Genomic DNA, 25307 nt, shown 5'->3' with positions numbered 1-25307 from the left:
TGATTTATCTAATTCTGATAGTGCAAGGTTGAGATCTCCCGCTATTATAGTATTGCTATCTATTTCCTCTTGCAGCTCTCTTAATTTCTCTTTTAAGAATTTAGATGCTGCACCACTTGGTGCATACATGTTTAATATTGATACTGCATCACTATTGATGCTTCCCTTTAGCAGGATATAATGCCCTTCCTTATCTCTTTTAATTAGATCAATTTTTGTTTTTGCTTGATCTGAGATGAGGATGGCTACTCCTGCTTTTTTGGTTTTGCCTGAAGCATAATAGATTCTGCTCCACCCTTTTACTTTTAGTTTGAATGTCTCATCCTGTTTCAGGTGTGTTTCCTGTAAACAACATATAGTAGGATTCTGACTTTTAATCCAGTCTGCTAACTGCTTACTCTTTATGAGGCAGTTTGTCCCATTCACATTTATGGTTAGAAGGACTAATTCTATATTGCTTGCCATCCTATTAACCCCTGCTTATGCTTTTCCCCTTTCCTTCCCTTTTACCCTCCTATCCAGTATTAAACTGGTAAACACCACTTGCTTTTCACAGCCCTCCCTTTTTAGGATCCCTCCCCCACCTTAAAGATCCTCCCCTTATTTTACCCCTTTTCCTCGAAATTACTGTATTCCCTTCCCCTTAGCTTACTCCTTCCCTTTCACTTTTCAATGAAGTGGAAGAAGTTTCACCATAAATCGAATATGTCTATTGATACACGCTATGTTCATCTCCCTCCTTTCTTTCTCTCAGATATAATAGGTTACCTTTGCCTCTTCATGAGATGTAGTACCACCACTTTATACTTTTTTATGATATAATCTCTTTTCTACCTCTAGTTTCTAAGACAAATTGTACATATGTTCTTTACATATTTTTTGATAGAAGTATAGTTCTCAAGATTTCTTTTTACCTTTTTTAGAAGTCTCTTGAGTTCTGTATTTGAAGATCAAACCTCTTATGTAGGTCTGGTTTTTTCATCAAAAATAGATGGAATTCATTTATTTCATTAAATGTCCATCTTCTTCCCTGGAAAACGATGCTCATTCTTGCTGGGTAAGTTATTCTTGGCTGCATACCAAGTTCCTTAGCCTTTCGGAATATCATGTTCCAGGCCCTGCGTTCTTTTAATGTGGATGCTGCTAGATCCTGTGTTATCCTTATTGTGGATCCTCCATATCTGAATTGTTTTTTTCTAGCAGCTTCCAATATCTTTTCCTTTGTCTGATGGTTCTTGAACTTGGCCACTATATTTCTTGGCGTTTTGATTTTAGGGTCCCTTTCAGTAGGTGATCGATGAATTTTCTCAATGTCTATTTTACCCTCTGTTTCCAAAACGTCTGGGCAGTTCTCTTTGATAATTTCCTCGAAAATGGTGTCCAAGCTCTTTTTTTCCTCCCATTTTTCAGGGAGTCCGATTATTCTCAAATTGTCTCTCCTGGATCTGTTTTCCAGGTCTGTTGTCTTTCTGGTAAGGTACTTGACAGTCTTTTCAATTGTTTCATTTCTCTGGTTTTGCTTGACTCCCTCTTGGTTTCTCCTTGAGTCATTCATTTCTACTTGTTCCAGTCTAATTTTCAATGATGTATTTTCTTCACTCACTTTTTTAATATCTCTTTGTAATTGTCCAATTGAGTTTTTATCTTCTATGGAATTTTTTTCCATTTTATCCATTTTATTTTTTTAGAGAGCTGATTTCTTTTTTCAGCTCTCTAATCCTGTTTTCCTTGGAGTTGTTTACCTTTTCCAGCTCACTAATCCTGTTTTCCTTGGAGTTGTTTGCCTTTTCCAGCTCACTAATCTTGTTTCTCAATGATTTGATTTCTTTATCCACTCTGTCTTTGAATGCATGGGATGACTTCTCCAGGCTCTCTTGCCAAGCTTCCCTTTCCTTTTCCCATTTCTCTTCCAGCTCTCTTGTGAGAGCCTTTTTGATTTCCTCTATGAGGTTCTTTTGTATTGAGGAGCAGCTTATATCCCTCCCAGGGGATACATCTGGGGACATTCTGTTCCTAGTCTCCTCAGCATTTGAAGTCTGCTCCCTCTCCACACAGAAGCTGTCAATGGTTAGAGCCCTTTTGAATTTTTTGTTCATTTTGTCAGAGTAGGAATCAAAGAAAACAAACTGACAAGAGAAACAATTGGTCTGTTTTGCGGGGGATAGGGCTGGATGTTATTAATGGGCTTCCTCTACAGACTGGGGGTAGGGCAGCAGAGAGCCACTAACAGAACAGCAATGACTGTACTGAGTCTGCGCTCTGAGGCTCTGAGAATGCACCAAGTCAGTCCAGGTGGGAGTTGGGGGTGGCCGGGCTCTGAGAGACGCTGGCTTTCTGGGGTTTCAATCTTCACCTCTGGTGTTTACACCTTCTCTGCTGCTCCTGGCTTGCTGCCAAGACGGAGCATCCACACTGGGGCAAAAGCCCTTTCGCAGAAACGGCAAAGATCACACCCCTCCCCCTCAGGTCTGAGCTGTGTGAGCTGCCTGTCTTGCTCTGGCTGTCTGCCCTCAGTCTGCGCCCAGTCTGATTGACCCTCCCCCGAACAAACACAGACCTTTTCTGGCGACTTTCAAGGATGTCTTCTCTTGGTGATAATTTGTGGATTTCTTTCTGGGTCAAGCATTAAGTCAGAGGCTTGTCATGAACTAAGTTCTGAGAGAAAACGAGGAGCTCAAGCAGCTGTCTGCCTCCACGCCGCCATCTTTGCAATTTTTCTATATGTATTTCTACAAATATCATATTGCATAAGAAAAATCAGATCAAAAAGGGAAAAATAAGAAAAAACATGCAAGCAAACAACAATAAAAAGAGTGAAAATGCTATGTTGTGGTCCATATTCAATTCCCACTGCTTTCTTTCTTCATCACAAGACCATTAGAACTGGCCTGAATCATCACATTGTTGAGGAGAGGTATGTCCATCAGAATTGATCATCAAATAATCTTGCTGTTGCCATGTACGATGTTCTCCTGGTGCTGCTCATTTCACTAAGCATCAGTTCATGTTAAGTCTCTCTAGGCCTCTCTGAAATTATCCTGCTGATCATTTCATATAGAACAATAATATACCATAGCATTCATATACCATAACTTATTCATCCATTCTCCAACTGATTTCCAATTTCCAATTCAGTTTCCAGTTTCAGCCACAGGGCTGCTAAACATTTTTGCACATAAAAATCCCTTTCCCTCCTTTAACATCTTTTTTGGGATATAAGCCCAGTAGTCCACTGCTGGATCAAAGGATATGCACAGCTTGATAGTCCTTTGAGTATAGTTCCAAATTGCTCTCCAGAATTGTTGGATTCATTCCAAGTTCCACCAACAATGTATCAGTGTCCCAATTTTCCCACATCCCCTCCAACATTCATCAGTATCTTTTCCTGTCAACTTAGCCAATCTGAGAGGTATGTAGTGGTACCTCAGAGTTGTCTTAATTTGCATTTCTTTGCTCAATAGTAATTTAGAATACCTTTTCATATAACTAGATATGTTTTTTATTTCTGCATCTGAAAATTGCCTGTTCATATTCTTTGACCATTTACCAATTGGAGAATGGTTTGACTTCTTATAAATTTGAATAAATTCTCTATAAATTTTAGAAATGAGACCTTTATCAAAATCATTGAATATAAATTTTTTCAAGTTTATTGCTTCCCTTCTAAACTTGTCTTCATTGGTTTTGTTTGTACAAAAACTTTTTAAGTTAATATAATCAAAATTATCCATTTTGTATTCAATAATGTACTCAAATTCTTTTTGACTATAAATTCCTCCCTTTAAAACATGTGCAATTCTTCTAAACATATTTCCACATTTATCACACTGCAGAAGAAAAATCAGATCAAAAAGAAAAAAAGCAAACAAACAACAATAAAAAATGTGAAAATACTATGTTATGCGATGAATGTTGGAGGGGCTGTGGGAAAACTGGGACACTGATGCATTGTTGGTGGAGTTGTGAAAGAATCCAACCATTCTGGAGAACAATCTGGAATTATGCCCAAAAAGTTATCAAAATGTGCATACCCTTTGACCCAGCCATAGTACTACTGGGCTTATATCCCAAGGAAATACTAAAGAAGGGAAAGGGAATTGTATGTGCCAAAATGTTTGTGGCAGCCCTTTTCATAGTGGCTAGAAGCTAGAAGATGAATGGATGTCCATCAATTGGAGAATGGTTGGGTAAATTATGGTATATGAATGTTATGGAATATTATTGTTTTGTAAGAAATGACCAGCAGGAGGAATACAGAGAGGCTTGGAGAGACTTACATCAACTGATGCTAGAACCAGAGCAGAACCAGAAGATCATTATACACTTCAACAATGATACTGTATGATGTATGCTGATGGAAGTGGATATCTTCAACATAGAGAAGAGCTAATCCAATTCCAATTGATTAATGATGGACAGAATCAGCTGCATCCAGAAAAGGAACACTGGGAAATGAGTGTAAACTGTTATTTTTACCTTCTGAATCCAATTCTTCCTGTGCAACAAGGAATTCGGTCCTCACACATATATTGTATCTAGAATATACTGTAATATATTTAACATGTATAAGACTGCCTGCCATCTGGGGGAGGGGGTTGGGGGAGGAAGGGATAAAATCTGAATAGAAGTAAGTGCAAGGGATAATGTTGTAAAAAATTACCCATGCATATGTACTGTCAAAAAAAAAGTTATAATTATAAAATAAAATTAAATTAAAAAAAAAAAAGAAAGAAAAACAAAAAAAAAAAAAAAAAAAAAAAAAAAAGAAAGAAAATACTATGTTATGATCCACATTCGGTCCCCATGGTCCTCTTTCTGAATTCAGATGACTTTCTATCATGAGTCTATTGGAATTGTTCTATATTACTTCATTATTAAAAAAAAAAAAGTCATGTCCATCAGAATTGATCACCACATAATCTTGTTTTTGTTTATAATGTTTTCTTGCTTCTATTCACTTCCCTTCATTCAAATTTCTCTAGGCATTTCTGAAATCATACTGCTGATCTTTCTTATAGAACAATAATACCCCATAACATATATATACTTTAACTTATTCAGCCATTCCTCAACTGATGGGCATCCACTCAGTTTCCAGTTCCTTGTCACTACAAAAAAGGCTGCTATAAACATGTTTGCATATGTGGGTCTCTTTTCTTCCTTTTAGATCTCTTTGGGATACAAGCCCAGTAGTAACACTTTTGGATGTTTACATGTTTAATCTATACTGGATTATTTGCTTTCTGGGAGAGGGAGAAGAAGAGAAAGGAGGGAGAAAGATTTGGAATACAAGGTTTTGCAAGGGTGAATGTTGAGGGACAGTTGAGCACCTCCCTGAAGTCAGGAGGACCTCAGTTCAAATCTTGCCTCAGACACTTAACACTTCCTAGCTGTGTGACCCTGGGCAAGTTACTTAATTAACCCTGGTTGCCTCAGCAAAAAAGAAAAGGGGGGAGGGTGAATGCTGAAAACTATCTTTGAATGTATTTTGAAAATAAAACTGTTACAATAAAATATTTTATTAAACATTATAATAAATATATTATAATACATTAAATTATGTTAATATAGTATAGCATTTTTTGCAATATTAAAATAAATTATGTTAAGACAAAATAAAATATTGTTAAAAATTTAAAAGAAAAGAAAAGAAAATGTCTATGGAACTAAGATGGGAGCCCAGCATGCTGGGCCATGGCAATGCAGCCCTAACCCCTGTCTTGGTCCCAGTCTCTTGACAATTCTTAGAGTAACTCTGAAAAAAACAAGCAACTAATCATGCACTTTTTAAAACTATGAATTGATGCAGGGATTCTGGATTGCAATTTGGATCTATATCCAAAAAGTCACAAAATTGTGTATATCCTTTGATCTAGCAAAACTACTATAAAGCATGTATCCCAAAGAGATCATTGAAAGAGGGAAAGGACTCATCTGTGTAGAAATCTTTATAACAGTTTTTCCCCAGTGGCAAAGAACTAGAAACTAAGGGGGAAACATCAACTGGGAAATGGCTGAGCATGCTTTGGAATATAATGGCATATTGTTTGCATCATAAGAAATGATGAAAGCATGGTTTCAGGGAAACCTGGGAAGATTTCTATTTGTACACTAATAACATTGTAAAGACAAATAATTTTGAAAAAAAAATTATAAGAACTCTTATTATGAAGTGACCAACCAAAAATCCAGAGGATTGAAGATGAAACATTTTACCCCACTCTTGGTAGAGAGGTAATAGACTTCATTTTCTGAATAAAACGTTGTTTTTGGACACATCTAGAGTAGAATTTTGTTTTGCTTGTCTATACATATTTGTTACAACGGTGTTTTTTTTTCCCTCTATGTTTGGAGGGGATAAGGAGGAAGGGAGAAGGAAGCCAGGGATAAGATTGAAGAAAGGAGAAAGAGAAGAAAGCAAGAAGGAAGGAAAAAGAGAAGAAAGGAGGAAGGAAAGAGATAGGAAAGAGAGAAAGGAATGGAATGAAAAAGGAATGAAAGTAGGGTCATTGAAAAATATTTTTGAAATGCACAGAAGAGAATAAAGGAATACCAGAAGGAATCACAGAAGGCAGGACAGCTTTGAAAGTAACATGTTAAATTTTTTATATACTTGCAAAGCAAACTGTACATAATAGAAATTCGAAGTTTTATGTCAAACCCTCTTTCTGTTCTACTGTTTATATGGAAGTACTTGTTTTATTTTTAAATTTTTATTTTGTTTTATTCTGAACTGAAATACCAGAAAAATTCTTTTTTTTTTTTTTTTTTTTTTTTTTTTTTCCTATATTTTAATGTTTTTATTTATTTCATTTTTAATTTATGTAATAACACATTGTCATAACATGGTATAAGAAAATATGATTGCACAGGAAACTACAAACCTATTATGTACAGATTTTCATTCCTTTTAAATATCTAATGAATTTATTTTCCCCTGTATTCCCTCCTCCATACCCTAGAGAGGGTTACAAATTGATAAAGATATGCATATGTAAAATCATTCTATACATACTTTTATTCATCATTTTTTTCTCTGGATTCAGATAGCATCTTCTTTCATAGGTTCTTTATAATTAATCTGAGTTTTTATAATAGTCAAAATTACTTATTTTTTTTAAGTTGTTCTTAAAACAATATTGATACTAGCTGTATGCAGTGTTCTCTTGGTTCTGCTTAATTTGATCTTCCTTATTTCATGCCAATGTATCCATGTTTTTTTTAAGATCATCAACCTCTTCATTTCTTATCTCACAATAGTATTCAATCACAATCATATATCATAGTTTGTTCAAATAAAACAAATGTTAATTAAGATCAGAAGTAAAACAGAACATTTTGGGAAAATTTATAGACAATTTCTCAGTAAAAGTTCTCACATTTCAAACATATAAAGAGCTTCATAAAATCTATGAGAAAATGAGGCATTTCTTTTTTTTTTTTTTTTATTTTTTATTTTATTTATTTTTATTTTATTTTATAATTATAACATTTTTTGACAGTACATATGCATGGGTAATTTTTTACAACATTATCCCTTGCACTTACTTCTATTCAGATTTTTCCCTTCCTCCCCCAAACCCCTCCCCCAGATGGCAAGCAGTCTTATATATGTTAAATATATTACAGTATAATTTAGATACAATATATGTGTGTAGAACCGAATTTTTTGTTGCACAGGAAGAATTGGATTCAGAAGGTAAAAATAACAGTTTACATTCATTTCCCATTGTTCCTTTTCTGGATGTAGCTGGTTCTTTCCATCATTAATCAATTGGAATTGGATTAGCTCTTCTCTATGTTGAAGAAATCCACTTCCATCAGCATACATCCTCGTACAGTATCATTGTTGAAGTGTATAATGATCTTCTGGTTCTGCTCGTTTCACTCAGCATCAGTTGATGTAAGTCTCTCCAAGCCTCTCTATATTTCTCCTGTTGGTCATTTCTTATAGAACAATAATATTCCATAACATTCATATACCATAGTTTACCCAACCATTCTCCAATTGATGGACATCCATTCATCTTCCAGCTTCTAGCCACTATGAAAAGGGCTGCCACAAACATTTTGGCACATACAGGACCCTTTCCCTTCTCTAGTAGTTCCTTGGGGTATAAGCCCAGTAGTAGTATGGCTGGGTCAAAGGGTATGCACATTTTGATAACTTTTTGGGCATAATTCCAGATTGCTCTCCAGAATGGTTGGATTCTTTCACAACTCCACCAACAATGCATCAGTGTCCCAGTTTTCCCACAGCCCCTCCAACATTCATCGTTATTTGTTCCTGTCATCTTAGCCAATCTGACAGGTGTGTAATGATACCTCAGAGTTGTCTTAATTTGCATTTCTCTGATCAATAGTGATTTGGAACACTCTTTCATATGAGTGGAAATAGTTTTAATTTCATCATCTGAAAATTGTCTGTTCATATCCTTTGACCATTTATCAATTGGAGAATGGCTTGATTTCTTATAGATTAAAGTCAATTCTCTGTATATTTTGGAGATGAGGCCTTTATCAGAACCTTTAACTGTAAAAATTTTTTCCCAATTTGTTACTTCCCTTCTAATCTTGTTTGCATTAGTTTTGTTTGTGCAGAAACTTTTTAATTTGGTGTAATCAAAATGTTCTATTTTGTGATCAATAATGGTCTCTAGTTCTCCCTTGGACACAAACTCCTTCCTCCTCCACAAGTCTGAGAGGTAAACCATCCCATGTTCCTCCAATTTATTTATGATTTCGTTCTTTATGCCTAAATCTTGGACCCATTTTGATCTAATCTTAGTATGTGGTGTTAAATGTGGGTCCATGCCTAGTTTCTGCCATACTAATTTCCAGTTTTCCCAGCAGTTTTTGTCAAATAATGAATTCTTATCCCAAAATTTGGGATCTTTGGGTTTGTCAAAGATTAGATTGCTATTTTTATTCACTATCTTGTCCTGTGAACCTAACCTATGCCACTGATCAACTAGTCTATTTCTTAGCCAATACCAAATGGTTTTGGTGACTGTTGCTTTATAATATAGCTTTAAATCAGGTACACTTAGACCACCTTCCTCTGACTTTTTTTTCATTAGTTCCCTTGCAATTCTCGACCTTTTATTCTTCCATATGAATTTTGTTGTTATTTTTTCTAGGTCATTAAAATAGTTTCTTGGGAGTCTGATTGGTATAGCACTAAATAAATAGATTAGTTTGGGGAGTATTGTCATCTTTATTATATTCGCTCGGCCTATCCAAGAACATTGAATGTCTTTCCAATGATTTAAATCTGACTTTATTTTTGTGGCAAGTGTTTTGTAATTTTGCTCATATAATTCCTGACTCTCCTTTGGTAGATATATTCCCAAATATTTGATACTATCGACTGTTATTTTGAATGGAATTTCTCTTTGTATCTCTTGCTGTTGGATTGTGTTGGTAATGTATAAAAATCCTGAGGATTTATGTGGATTTATTTTGTATCCTGCGACTTTGCTAAAATTCTGAATTATTTCTAATAGCTTTTTAGCAGAGTCTTTGGGGTTCTCTAAGTATACCATCATGTCATCTGCGAAAAGTGACAATTTGATTTCTTCATTTCCTACTCTAATTCCTTGAATCTCTTTCTCGGCTCTTATTGCCAAGGCTAGAGTTTCTAGTACTATATTGAATAGTAATGGTGATAGTGGGCAACCTTGTTTCACTCCTGATCTAACAGGGAAAGGTTCTAGTTTATCCCCATTACATATGATGTTTACTGAAGGTTTTAAATATATGCTCCTTATTATTTTAAGGAATAGTCCATTTATTCCTATACTCTCAAGCGTTTTTAGTAGGAATGGATGTTGGATTTTATCAAATGCCTTTTCTGCATCTATTGAGATGATCATATGGTTTTTATTAATTTGATTATTAATATGGTCAATTATACTAATAGTTTTCCTAATATTAAACCAGCCCTGCATTCCTGGTATAAATCCCACTTGGTCATAGTGTATTATTCTGGGGATGATTTTCTGAAGTCTATTTGCTAATATCTTATTTAAGATTTTAGCATCAATATTCATTAAGGAAATTGGTCTATAGTTTTCTTTCTCAGTTTTCGATCTACCTGGTTTAAGTATCAGTACCATGTCTGTGTCATAGAAGGAATTTGGTAGGACTCCTTCAATCCCTATTTTTTCAAATAGTTTACATAGCATTGGAGTTAGTTGTTCTTTAAATGTTTGGTAGAATTCACCTGTAAATCCATCTGGTCCTGGGGACTTTTTCTTAGGAAGTTGGTTAATAGCTTGGTCTATTTCTTTTTCTGAGATGGGACTATTTAGACTACTTACTTCTTCCTCTGTTAATCTGGGCAAGCTATATTTTTGAAGGTATTCTTCCATTTCATTTAAGTTATCGAATTTATCGGCATAAAGTTGAGCAAAGTAGCTCCTAACTATTGTTCTAATTTCCTCTTCATTAGTGGTGAGTTCACCCTTTTCATTTTCAAGACTATCAATTTGCTTTTTCTCTTTCCTTTTTTTAATCAGGTTTACTAAGGGTTTGTCTATTTTGTTGGTTTTTTCATAAAACCAACTCTTAGTTTTATTAATTAATTCAATAGTTTTTTTACTTTCAATTTTATTAATCTCACCTTTTATTTTTTGAATTTCAAGTTTTGTGTTTGTCTGGGGGTTTTTAATTTGTTCCTTTTCTAGCAATTTTAGTTGTAAACCCAATTCGTTGGCCCTCTCTTTCTCTATTTTATGCAAGTAGGCCTGTAGAGATATAAAACTTCCCCTAATTACTGCTTTGGCTGTATCCCACACAATTTGGTATGATGTCTCATTATTGTCATTTTCTTGGGTGAAGTTATTAATTATGTCTATGATTTGCTGTTTTACCCAATCATTCTTTAGTATAAGATTATTTAGTTTCCAATTATTTTTTGGTCTATTTTCCCCTGGCTTTTTATTAAATGTTATTTTGATTGCATTATGGTCTGAAAAGGATGCATTTACTATTTCTGCCTTACTGCATTTGATTTTGAGGTTTTTATGCCCTAGTATATGATCAATTTTTGTATAGGTTCCATGAACTGCTGAGAAGAAAGTATATTCCTTTCTGTCTCCATTTAGCTTTCGCCAAAGATCTATCATATCAAACTTTTCTAGTATTCTATTTACCTCTTTGACTTCTTTCTTATTTATTTTGTGGTTTGATTTATCTAATTCTGATAGTGCAAGGTTGAGATCTCCCGCTATTATAGTTTTGCTATCTATTTCCTCTTGCAGCTCTCTTAATTTCTCTTTTAAGAATTTAGATGCTGCACCACTTGGTGCATACATGTTTAATATTGATACGGCTTCACTATTGATGCTTCCCTTTAGCAGGATATAATGCCCTTCCTTATCTCTTTTAATTAGATCAATTTTTGTTTTTGCTTGATCTGAGATGAGGATGGCTACTCCTGCTTTTTTGGTTTTGCCTGAAGCATAATAGATTCTGCTCCACCCTTTTACTTTTAGTTTGAATGTCTCATCCTGTTTCAGGTGTGTTTCCTGTAAACAACATATAGTAGGATTCTGACTTTTAATCCAGTCTGCTAACTGCTTCCTCTTTATGAGGCAGTTTGCCCCATTCACATTTATGGTTAGAAGGACTAATTCTATATTGCTTGCCATCCTATTAACCCCTGCTTATGCTTTTCCCCTTTCCTTCCCTTTTACCCTCCTATCCAGTATTAAACTGGTAAACACCACTTGCTTTTCACAGCCCTCCCTTTTTAGGATCCCTCCCCCACCTTAAAGATCCTCCCCTTATTTTATCCCTTTTCCTCGAAATTACTGTATTCCCTTCCCCTTAGCTTACTCCTTCCCTTTCACTTTTCAATGAAGTGGAAGAAGTTTCACCATAAATCGAATATGTCTATTGATACACGCTATGTTCATCTCCCTCCTTTCTTTCTCTCAGATATAATAGGTTACCTTTGCCTCTTCATGAGATGTAGTACCACCACTTTATACTTTTTTATGATATAATCTCCTTTCCACCTCTAGTTTCTAAGACAAATTGTACATATGTTCTTTACATATTTTTTTGACAGAAGTATAGTTCTCAAGATTTCTTTTTACCTTTTTTAGAAGTCTCTTGAGTTCTGTATTTGAAGATCAAACCTTTTATGTAGGTCTGGTTTTTTCATCAAAAATAGATGGAATTCATTTATTTCGTTAAATGTCCATCTTCTTCCCTGGAAAATGATGCTCATTCTTGCTGGGTAAGTCACTCTTGGCTGCATACCAAGTTCCTTAGCCTTTCGGAATATCATGTTCCAGGCCCTGCGTTCTTTTAATGTGGACGCTGCTAGATCCTGTGTTATCCTTATTGTGGATCCTCCATATCTGAATTGTTTTTTTCTAGCAGCTTCCAATATCTTTTCCTTTGTCTGATGGTTCTTGAACTTGGCCACTATATTTCTTGGCGTTTTGATTTTAGGGTCCCTTTCAGTAGGTGATCGATGAATTTTCTCAATGTCTATTTTACCCTCTGTTTCCAAAACGTCTGGGCAGTTCTCTTTGATAATTTCCTCGAAAATGGTGTCCAAGCTCTTTTTTTCCTCCCATTTTTCAGGGAGTCCGATTATTCTCAAATTGTCTCTCCTGGATCTGTTTTCCAGGTCTGTTGTCTTTCTGGTAAGGTACTTGACAGTCTTTTCAATTGTCTCATTTCTCTGGTTTTGCTTGACTCCCTCTTGGTTTCTCCTTGAGTCATTCATTTCTACTTGTTCCAGTCTAATTTTCAATGATGTATTTTCTTCACTCACTTTTTTTATATCTCTTTGTAATTGTCCAATTGAGTTTTTATCTTCTATGGAATTTTTTTCCATTGTATTTTTTAGAGAGCTGATTTCTTTTTCCAGCTCTCTAATCCTGTTTTCCTTGGAGTTGTTTACCTTTTCCAGCTCACTAATCTTGTTTCTCAATGATTTGATTTCTTTATCCATTCTGTCTTTGAATGCATGGGATGACTTCTCCAGGCTCTCTTGCCAAGCTTCCCTTTCCTTTTCCCATTTCTCTTCCAGCTCTCTTGTGAGAGCCTTTTTGATTTCCTCTATGAGGTTCTTTTGTATTGAGGAGCAGCTTATATCCCTCCCAGGGGATACATCTGGGGACATTCTGTTCCTAGTCTCCTCAGCATTTGAAGTCCGCTCCCTCTCCACACAGAAGCCGTCAATGGTTAGAGCCCTTTTGAATTTCCCGTTCATTTTGTCAGAGTAGGAATCAAAGAAAACAAACTGACAAGAGAAACAATTGGTCTGTTTTGCGGGGGATAGGGCTGGATGGTATTAATGGGCTTCCTCCACAGACTGGGGGTAGGGCAGCAGAGAGCCACCAACAGAACAGCAATGACTGCACTGAGTCTGCGCTCTGAGGCTCCGAGAACGCACCGAGCCAGTCCAGGCGGGGGTTGGGGGTGGCCGGGCTCTGATAGACGCCAGCTTTCTGGGGTTTTAATCTCCACCTCCAGTGTTTACACCCTCTCCACCGCTCCTGGCATGCTGCCAAGACGGAGCATCCACACTGGGGCAAAAGCCCTTTCACAAAAACGACAGAGATCACACCCCTCCCCCTCCGGTCTGAGCTGTGTGAGCTGCCTGTCTTGCTCTGGCTGTCTGCCCTCAGTCTGCGCCCAGTCTGATTGACCCTCCCCCGAACAAACACAGACCTTTTCTGGCGACTTTCAAGGATGTCTTCTCTTGGTGATAATTTGTGGATTTCTTTCTGGGTCAAGCATTAAGTCAGAGGCTTGTCATGAAGTAAGTTCTGAGAGAAAACGAGGAGCTCAAGCAGCTGTCTGCCTCCACGCCGCCATCTTGGCCGGAAGTCCAGAAAAATTCTTAAAACCACATCATTTCCAAACATAAAGCAGAAGATAGTATTAAGCTGTAGATCTCCATTTTTAGCTCCTGCTTTAAATACACACACCTGCAAACATACATATATATCTATGCGTATCATGTAGTTGTAATAGTGACTCTGTTTCCCCAAGTTCCTGAGGGCCAGATGTACCACATTTCTTATCCTCTCCACGGTTTTCTCATAACCTGATGTGGTTAAAAAGCATCACTAAATTTCTACCTCTGGCTAGAGCCCCCACAATTATGTTCCTCCAATTTTAGAGGTCCAAGTACTCTAGTTTTATTTAATTATGTGACAGTCAAGTTAACATTTGTGAAGGAATATTTACTTCAGAGATATAGGAAGAATAAAGATGTAGAAATTTCCCCAAACACCTTGGGGAATAGTCCTTTTTTCACTGTATCATTTTCTATGAATAGAAGAGGGATGTAGTTGGACTCGGTTCCTATATTTATTTAGTCCCACCGGATTCAAGTCCAAAATGGCCCCTGTGCCATGGGTTCTCCAGGCTTCCTCACTGAGCTGACTACAATATCCAGACCAGAATCTTGGGCTCCCCAGAATCCATAACTTGAGTTTCTGGATCCAGCCAGAACTCTACTTCCTACGTGCCCTTATTTTCTTTTCAGTTGCTGCCTGCATTCAGAGATTTACTTGTTCTTTTGGCGGGATATCTAGTTCTGTAATAATTTTTATTCTGGTTGATGTTTTCTTTGATTGATTCCCCAAGTTGGAGTTTTCTGCCAAGACCAGATTCTGTTCCTTTGTTTGGTTAGGTAGTTGATCTTGTTTGTTTTTGTCTTGAGTAACCTGGGTTCCTGTGAACCATTGAATGTGAATCATTTTATCTGTAAAATGGGAATAATAATAATAATAATACCTTAATACTTGCATTATATGATTTTTGTGAAACTCAGGTGAGAGCCTACATATAAAGTGCTTTGCAAACTTAAAAATTCTACATAAAAGTCAGCTGTTCTTTGCTGTGACTGAGAGTCTATTATTTCATCTTTGTACATAAAAGAAATATATCATTATTTTGCATCATTCTATGTTTTCCCTTTTTATAAGTGTCATAGCTATATGTTTTCTACACTAAATTCAACTCTGTGGCTCAAGCTTTTTCCACTATTTCAGCAATATTTGATAAAGAAAATAAATGAGATTCTTCAAGAGATTCATGATTTTGAGACAATTTGTAAGCAAGATAGATGAATTATATTTTGTGGGGAGACTCACCAAATGATACAATCACAACCAAATGACAGTGTACAATTAGTTCAGGTGGGCCTTATGATTTGGCTTACATGCTTATGATATATCATCCCTAATAAGAATGACTAAAACAGATATTTATTTGATATTTGCAGTAGAAAGGAACTCATAAATGTGGAACAGAGCTCTAATAACTTGCTTATATAGGTTTTGTTGCACAGGTATTTCTAATAGGTATTTTTGTTCTTGGATGATTTCAGAAGATACAACATGTACCAATATTATTATTTTTTTTCCCAGCACCTTTTGGTTAGAGGATATGAAGGGAGAAAAATGTCTATTCACATGAGCAATTTTTTTTACAAAAGTGAGCATTTTTATATACAGATATTTCTTTCCTTTTTTTTTTTTTTGAAATAAAGAAATTCATGTATAAATGTCCTGAATTTTATTTTGGAAGTGTTTTTGTTAGCTTTGCTTAATTTAGCCAGCAAATCAGGGCATTTTTAAAAAGAGCTAGCTAACTGGATGACATCCTTATAATTCACTGATTCCTTTTTGCTAGAATGAATTATTAGGAGAAATCTTACACATTATATTTATCTTAGTAACTTTTTGTCAGGAAATGCAGCATGGTGTAATGCAAAAAGAGTTAGTATCAGGGGCAGCTAGGTGGCGCAGTGGATAGAGACTAGCCCTAAAGTCAGGAAGACCTGAGTTCAAATTTGATTTCAGACACTTAACACTTCCTAGCTGTGTGACCCTGGACAAGTCACTTAACCCCAATTGCCTCAGGGGAAAAAAGTCTCAAAGCTAGGTAGACATCTAGATCAGGTAAAGTCATTGACACATATTGGATACATGACCCTTATCTGAAGTGTTCTGACCAAGTCTTTCAGTCATCCTTAAGGATTCTTAACATTGTATATGGAAGCCTGGAGGAGGTGAGGGGAGGTGTATATGTGGCTTTGGCATTCAGGTAAAACCTATAGAATTCTTTTCAGAATCATGCCTTCAACTACATATAATTAAATTAATAGAATTGCATAGACATTTGATTATATTGAAATCCTTTTTTAATCCAAATAAGAACCTGTATTTTAAAATTATTAAGTTACAGAGAAGAGGACCCCTATAGAGAACTAAATTTAGAAGTTCTCTAGGGCTTCCTGTTCTAGGGTCCCTGTTCGGGCGCCAAATTGTGATGGTCCGGTCTAGCTCCTCTGAAGGGCTCAGAATAAGTCCTTGTCAGGATAAGCAAAAGTCCTTGCCCCACGTTGGGCGCCAATATGCAATGTGCTGTTGTCTCCAGAGACTGCCAATTGCTCTCTGGGAGGAGATCTGCTGTGTCAACTCAAATCTCTCAGACAGATTCTTCTTCCTGTAGAGAGCCCTTGTCTCCAGACCGTTGCCTCCAACTCTGATCCAGAGTAGTGACTTTTTCCTCCAGAGAGCCGCCTCAAGTCTTGTCCAGACAAGACTCTCTATCTCTCAAGTATCGACCTCTTTTATTCTCCCAGAGAATGGGCATGGGATACTGCAAGGGCTTCTGGGAAAAAATTACTTCAACCAATGAACTTGCTCCTCCTAAGCATGCAAGCTCCTCCCCAGGAGTTCAAAGGGGTTAAACTCCTAGTAAAGACCAGAACTAGAGAATTGTTAAGTACCGACTTAGCACTTAGTAAGAACCTAATATCTCATTATCTCCTTAGCCCTTAGTAAGAACCTAACAGACCCCTATTGTTTAAAATAATAAAAACTACCATTTAAATAGCATTAGGTGTCAGGCACTGTATTAAGCACTTTACAATTAAGGGTTTCCATCCTCAGGAGTTTCTTATATTAATGATATCACATATCTAGTCACTATGTCTTTTTATGGTATAAGTTTCCTTGAAAGCGTGGCCTTTGTTTTTCTCTTTTTTCCCTCTATCTTTGATTTTTTATACCCAAAATTAACATTGTGGTCCAGAGTAAGCATTTTCTAAATGCTTACTGAGTGACTGATTTGTTGATTTTCTTTCATTAGGGAGAAAAAAATCTATTGAAATTGAGGCATATCCTTGGTTCAATTTCTTCTGGTACTTGATGGTGGGGCAGTGAAGGGGACTTAAAATGAGCCATCAGGAACAGGAAATGAAACCAAGCAGGGCAGTTTAAAGATTTTATCTATCTATCTATTTATTTATTTATTTATTTATTTTTATAATTAGAACATTTTCTTTGACAGTACATATGCATAGGTAAAATTATTTTTTTAAACAACATTATCCCTTGTACTCCCTTCTGTTCCGAATTTTTCCCCTCCTTCCCTCCACCCCCTCCCCTAGCTAGCAGGCATTCCAATACATATTAAATATCTTATGATATATTCTAGGTACAATATATATGTGCAGAAGCAAATTGTTGTTGTTGCAAAGAAAGGATTGTATTCACAAGGTAAAAATAATCTGGGAAGAAAAACAAAATAAGACAAAACAAAAAAAAAAACCAAAAAAAAAGAAAGAAAAACAATGCTCACAGTTTATACTCATTTCCCAGTGTACCTTTTCTGGATGTATCTGATTCTGTCCATCATTGATCAATTGGAATTGGATTAGCTCTTCTCTATTTTGAGGAGTTCCACTTCCATCAGAATACATCCTCATATAGTATCATTGTTGAAGTGTATAATGATCCCCTAGTTCTGCTTGTTTCACTCAGCATCAGTTGATGTAAGTCTCTCCAAGCCTCTCTGTATTCCTCCTGTTGGTCATTTCTTACAGAACAATAATATTCCATAACATTCATATACCATAATTTACCCAATCATTCTCCAATTGATGGACATCCATTCATCTTCCAGCTTCTAGCCACTATGAAAAGGGCTGCCACAAACATTTTGGCACATACAATTCCATTTCCCTTCTTTAGTATTTCCTTGGGATATAAGCCCAGTAGTAGTATGGCTGGGTCAAAGGGTATGCACATTTTGATAACTTTTTGGGCATAATTCCAGATTGTTCTCCAGAATGGTTGGATTCTTTCACAACTCCACCAACAATGCATCAGTGTCCCAGTTTTCCCACAGCCCCTCCAACATTCATCATTATTTGTTCCTGTCATCTTAGCCAATCTGACAGGTGTGTAGTGGTATCTCAGAGTTGTCTTAATTTGCATTTCTCTGATCAATAGTCATTTGGAACACTCTTTCATATGAGTTGAAATAGTTTCAATTTCATCATCTGAGAATTGTCTGTTCATATCCTTTGACCATTTATCAATTGGAGAATGGCTTGATTTCTTATAAATTAAAGTCAATTCTCTGTATATTTTGGAGATGAGGCCTTTATCAGAACCTTTAACTGTAAAAATGTTTTCCCAATTTGTTACTTCCCTTCTAATCTTGTTTGCATTAGTTTTGTTTGTGCAGAAACTTTTTAATTTGGTGTAATCAAAATGTTCTATTTTGTGATCAATAATGGTCTCTAGTTCTCCCTTGGACACAAACTCCTTCCTCCTCCACAAGTCTGAGTGATAAACTATCCCATGTTCCTTCAATTTATTTATGATTTCATTCTTTATGCCTAAATCTTGGACCCATTTTGATCTAATCTTAGTATGTGGTGTTAAATGTGGGTCCATGCCTAGTTTCTGCCATTAAAGATCTTGACGTGGCAAAAGAAGGAATAAGCAAGTCCTGGAGATATAGAATTGACCAAAATAGAACTTCGTTCCAAAGGATTGTCATCCTGGATTGCAGGCAATAAAAAATGCAATGAGGGGCTCAGGCCTAAGACTCTAGTTAGTTCTGAGGGATCTGGTATATGAGGAAGATTGGGGGGAAATGAAGACAAGTTAATATGAAGATGGACATGTGTGTAATGAAAGTCCAGATGGGAAAGCAGATTGCCAAGCTTAGGAAGATGAACACAGATGGAGGCAGTATACAATCACCATAATAACAACAATAATAACTGGCATTTTTATAGCACTTTAAAGTTTACAAATCATTTTACTTGCCTTATTTTACTTGAGCCTTCCTGGGATGTCAGAACTGGTAAGGAGGAACAAAGAGTCAGAGGAGCGAGGTACCAGAACAATTTGCTTGGTCAGATTCTACAGTGAAGATCAGGCAACACGAAAATGTATCCGAGACTCAGACTGGAGGGACTGAGCAATAGATTCCATGTGTGAATGATGAATATTCAGGAGTCCAGATCCAACAGAAAAGGACGAGTGAGTCAGCATGCATATTACCAACAGCATGGCTGCGGTCATCTGCTCTCAGCCTTGATATTGTCCTCCTTGTTTAGTGTGGGCTGACAATACTGACAGGAGTGTTCTAGAAGCCTAAAGCAGAGCAGAACCTTGCAATTGCCTTGGTTTGTGGAAAAAGCAGAAGCAGAGAATGTCTGGGGAATTCTGACAGCTAGAATGACACATTAGAATAAGGTTTAGGAAAAAGACCTCAGGTCAAAATGTGTCAAGTTCACAAGGAGGTGAGTGTTAAAGCATCACCAGCCTTAAATGTCTCTTTCTAAGGAGAACTGTAGCCTAGCCTGATGGGTGAGGTTAATCTGGAAGGTTATTGTGGGTCAATAGATCTCTATTCGCTTTAGGTCACAAATGTGCTAAAATTTAATATTAGAGAGTGCTAACATACAATGGAAAGAATTCAGAGGTCCAGTGATTATCCTTTGGGTAAATGACATTTTAAGTAATGTCTTGAGACTATAGTGACATTCAGTGTGCAGCTGGGAATTTTAATGTGTGATTGCATTGCTGAGGGCATACTCTTACAGTATTTGGTAATGACAGTGGCAGAGGGATCTATTACTGCTCACAGTGAGAAGAAGAAACTTAATTGACTACATGGTGCTAGTTCAAAGAAGGATAGATGTCATAGCATCTGCTGATTTGTGAAGGGAATCGAGGAACTTAGAACTCTAGCATTACTTGAAGATCAAATGTCTGCAGATTAAAACAATGGAAATGGTCCTTTTGGTGATATAAGTAATGTGATTCAGGCTAATATAATTTTAAAGGTTAACTTTCTTAGTTAACCTAGATGCAAGAGAAATGCATCTTTTTTTTTTTTAATGAATTGTTCTAGGGGAGTAGTTCTCACAAATAGCATTTTGGCAATTAATAATGATGATGGAAAATTTCATAAAGCTAGCATTTGTCATAGTAGAGAATAAAAAGTATTACTTTGGCTGAGACTTTCAGACCATCTTGCCCAGGATAGTATCTTGGATAAACATGAATGATTGCATTCTTTTTGTCTCCTGTATAACTCAGCTCCTATATCTGACCAATTTCCAAGACTCAACAATTCTATTGTTGCAGACTAGTTTATTTTTTTCTTTTTTTCATTACATTTTAATTTTTTTTTCATTTAGCGAACACTTCATTTCTTGCCTTTCCACAACTACCACCACCATCACTACTCTCCCTTTTCCCCCCACCAAATTGTTGGGAGGAGAGAAAGAAAAGAAATGCAAAAGAAAAACATTATAACAAGCATGCATTGTAAAATAAAACAAATTGCTTTATTGGTCATGTACATAAAATGTAAGTTCCATTCACCAACCTGAGTCTTGTATATATTATCTCTCTGGAGAAAGGGTCACACTCTTCATTATCCATGCCCATCCCAACACAATGACTCATTGTGTTGATAACAATTCTTAAGTCTTTTAAAGTGGTCTGCTTTTACAATCTTATTATTATTGTGTAGATTATTCTCCTGTTTCTCTTAATTTCATTTCACATTATTTCATACAAGTCTAACCAGGATTTTTCTGAAACCATTCATTTTGTCAATTCTTACAGTACAAATAGCATCCCATTACATTCCCGTGCCATAAATTGTTTTGCCATTCCCCAAATGATGAGCACTACTCTAACTTCCAGTTCTTTGCTTACTATAAAAATGATGCCCCCTAAATGAATGCGGACTACTTGCATTTTTGTTTTTCTTCTCAGGTTGCTTTTACCTTCTGAATCCGATTTTTCTTGTGCAACAAGAGAACTATATAAATATGTACACATATATTGTATCTAAGATATTCTTTAACATGTTTAATATGTATGAGACTGCCTCTCATCTAGGGGAGGGGATGGAAGGAGGGAAGAAAAAAAGGTGGAACAGAAGTGAGTGCAGGGGACAATGTTGAAAAATTACCCTGCAATTGTGTCAATAAAAAGATATAATAAAAAATGATGCCCTACATATTTATGTATACATTGATCCTTTTCTTTTTAATTTCTTTGATCTTTTGGGGAATAGACCTAGTAGTGGTATTTCTGGGTTAAAGTTTTTGTGATTTAGTGATTTGAGAGGTATCATTCCAAATTGCTGACTTCTTTTCTATATTAGCTTTCATACTGATCTCCTCCTTTCTATCCCCACTACCACCATGCTATCAGAGAATTGCATTGCCACCTGCTTAGATTATGGCAGTAAACTCTTCATTTCTTCTCTTTCTGTCATCCATCCATTTTATAGACCACTACCTTATATGTAGACTTGATCATGAACTTTCAGTGCCATATTCTTATTTCCTAAATGGAAGCAAGATTTCTTAACCTGGGCATTTCCATCCTATACCTGTGCCATCTGCCAACATCCCATTTTTTCAGCCTCATCTAACACTTCTCTCTTCCCCCCATTCCAAATCAAATGAGATAATATTTGTAAAACACTTAGCACAATCCTTGACACATAGTAAATGTTTAATAAATGCCTCTTCCCACCCTCCACCCCCTAACTATGCTTTCTGCTCCTGCCAAATTGAGTAGCTTACTAGATCTCTTACATGTTTTATATTTTCCTCTCATTGTGCATTCAATATTCAATTTTTTATTCCTCAAAAATCTTTTTTTCCTTCTCTACTCCAGCCCCTCATCCTCCATGCCTCCCCCAATTCTGTTAAAATTCTACTGATCCTGAATTGGAATTAGGGAATCAGTCTGGTCTTTCAGGATATCTCCTTCATGAAAACATTTGGGATTTCCTTTCAATTGAAAATTCAATTCCCTTGTTCCTTGAGAAGTACTTTGTATTTTTTTTTATAATAAAGTGAAATAGCATTTTAAAATTGCTTTGGCCCAGTGTCTGGAACACAGTGGATGCTATATAAATGTTTATTCCTTCCCCTCTTCCTTCTGATCATATTCTGTTCTCTATTCTAGTTATTATGTTGTTACAAATATATATGTGTTTATCTCTTCTTTCAACCTCAAACTCGGTGAGGACAAAAACTGTATCAATTATCTGTCTCTTTTCTAGTACCCAACAGATAACTTCATAAATTAGGCACTGAATAAATTTTGGCTAAATGAATGAATGGATACTACTATGCCTCTCCCTCCTAGACATAATATTATCCTCAGAACATTCTCCAAAGTTATTCTTGACTTCTCTGGAATAATAGAATTTCACCTTTTTTAAATTATCCAAACCTACAGATATGGCAGCTATTTTATTTTTTATTGTTCTTTTCATGGCAAGATGGCAGAACAGATAGCATCACTTCCCATGTGTATGTGCCTGCTACTATAGGCACTTCTAATAAGCATCTCTCTGCCTATATTGACAGCATCTAGCACATATTAGGAAAACATATATTACTCAGTTAAAAATTATAAGAAGTTAGGGCATGATTTCCAACAATGTCATTTTGACATAAGGTGGCTTTAAATATTCTAGGAGGTAAATAGCATATTGGGACTGTGTCAGTGAGGCTCTTTGGTAAGATGATATGGAAATTGGAAAAATATCCTGCCTTTACTTCCATTCTCTTAAGCTCTTTGGAATAAGTACAAAGCCATCTTTTCACTAAGGATACAGAAATATGTATAAATAGCAGAAAGTAAATTGGGGTTCATATGGGAAGAGCTAGTTTTGAATTCCAACTCTGCCATTTTCTAATTTTGTGACCTTAAAGAAAGTCATTTATCAACTTTGAGCATGTTTTATCCTTGAATTGGTACTTGAACTATCCATCTTATTAGATTTGGGAGACATAAATAAGATACTATGTGTGTGTGTGTGTGTATATATATATACATATATATATATATATGTGTATGTGTGTGTGTGTGTGTTTATGTATGTTTAAATAAATATATATATATATATATAATATCTGTATCAGTATATTAGATATATATGTATATAAACATATATATATATATGTTTCTTAGAATTCTTAGTGTAGTTTTAAAGTTTTATCAGTTTAAAAATGGACTAAGAATTTTCAGACATGTTATAGATACATAATTTTTTTTCAACCACAAATTATTATATGTTAAATAAGATATGTACATTCATCAGAATTGCTAAAGAGCCTTAGTATTCAGTTCTGTAGAATCTTGGGTTGGTTTTATACTGTTATTTGCTCTACTGTAGCATATGCTTTATAGTTTAAACCTTTTCTGAGAGTTAGATTTTTTTTTTTTGAGAGGCTTAACTGACTTTCTCAGTATCACACAGCTAGTAAGTGTCAAATTATTGAGATCATATTTGAACTCAATTTCTCTTTACTTCAGGGTTAGTATTCTATCCATGGTACCTCTTAGCTTCCCCTGGGACTTTGTATTTTTAAAAAGGTGTTGTTAGACTCTACTATAAGACATGTAGTTGTTTTTTTTGTTTTTTGTTTTTTTTTTTTCCCCCTTTAAGGTCAAGTGTCAAGGAGTGAACTTCACCTTGGGATTATAAGACCAGAATTGAAGAGTAGATTTGAATATGCCCTGTAGTTTTTCTCAAAGTAACTGATGTTGCTATGAACTAAAATCAATATTTTTTTCTATTTATATTTCTGCACTCATTAGGATACAAAGCATGGTATTTCAGTAGACAAAGTAAAATCATCAAGTTCTGATGAATGTTTTAGAGCTCAACCATGTGGTCATCTGGAATTTTCTAACTAGTGGCAGCCAGCCACTCCCAGACTGCCAATCTCAAAGCAATCTTACTGGAAACATGGCCTCAGGACAGTAGCTTGGAGAACAAATGGGAATGTTAAAACAAAAGAACAAAAACAAATGCCAAAATAGAAACGAAAATAGACATTATATTGACACTTGAATGAATAAGCATTTGTCAGGAAATACTGTGCATACCTGTGGAAAAGACACCCTAGGAAGCATGAAAAGCTGGGAAATGAAAAGCTTGAAGTACTATGGAGAAAAATATAAAACATTTGTCCAATCTATAAAAAGAAAAATATTTATTTTATTTTTAATTTATGAAATAAAATACATGTCTATAACATAATAGAATAAAAAAAAAGATTGTTGCACATGAATCTGCAAATCTATTATATATAAGTTGTTATTCCTTTTAAATATATAATAAAGTTATTATGAACTTTTCCCCCTTTTTTCTGTCATATCCTTCCCATCCACAAATGATTATCATTAAACATGATTATGCACAAATAAGTAAAAATTATTGTATACTTATATATGTTTGTTGGTGCTTTCTCAGATGCATATAACATCTTCCTTGATGGGAAATTTATACTTACATTGGGGCTTGTCAAAATGACTTAGATGCTTAAAGTTTTTCTTAAAATAATATCGGTGTTATATACAATAATCTTTTGGTTCTACAAATGTAATGTCAGAGAAACTGAGGCAGGATAGAGATTAGAGAGTTTTTAATAATTTATTTGAAAGGGAGAAATTTATTGGGACCAAATGGATCCATGTTTTGGTCCCAGGACTGAATGAGACTATAGTCTCCAAAAATGAAGCCAACAATATAAGTTCTCAGTGACATATATATCCAGGTGGCTCAGATACAGGGGGTAGACAGAGGCAGGGAAAGAGTCAGTGCTGAGAGTGGGAACAGGACTATGGATCTGGTTCTGACAGGGCGGTCAGAGGCACCAGACATTCTGGAATGGAGAGAGGCATTCTGGTAAATAGGGAAGGGCTAGGGTCATGATATCTAAGATAGAAGATATTTCTCCTTATCTGGATCATCATGATTAGGAGGGAGGGGTAATTTGCAGGATTGAACAGAAGACTTAGAAACTGAGGCAGAACAATTCAGGGAAACTAAGTCAGGACAATTTAAGAGAACTGTGACACAACACTTATTTCACTCTTCATTGTTTTCTGCAAGTCTATTTTTGTTTTTCTAAGATCAAACTAATCTTTGTTTATATTATAGTGATGTGCATTTGGGAGAGCATAATTGTAAAA

At 35.7% G+C, this 25307-nt stretch overlaps 1 protein-coding gene across 1 annotated transcript in view; it reads left to right on the top strand.

Annotated features, from left to right (window-relative positions):
• Positions 1 to 25307, top strand: part of CPXM2 (carboxypeptidase X, M14 family member 2) — a 282814-nt gene that overhangs the window by 105591 nt on the left and 151916 nt on the right. The window lies entirely within an intron of this gene.

This window comes from Sminthopsis crassicaudata, chromosome 2, assembly GCF_048593235.1.
Source record: "Sminthopsis crassicaudata isolate SCR6 chromosome 2, ASM4859323v1, whole genome shotgun sequence".
NCBI lineage: Eukaryota > Metazoa > Chordata > Mammalia > Dasyuromorphia > Dasyuridae > Sminthopsis > Sminthopsis crassicaudata.
This window is presented reverse-complemented; position numbering and strand designations above follow the sequence as displayed.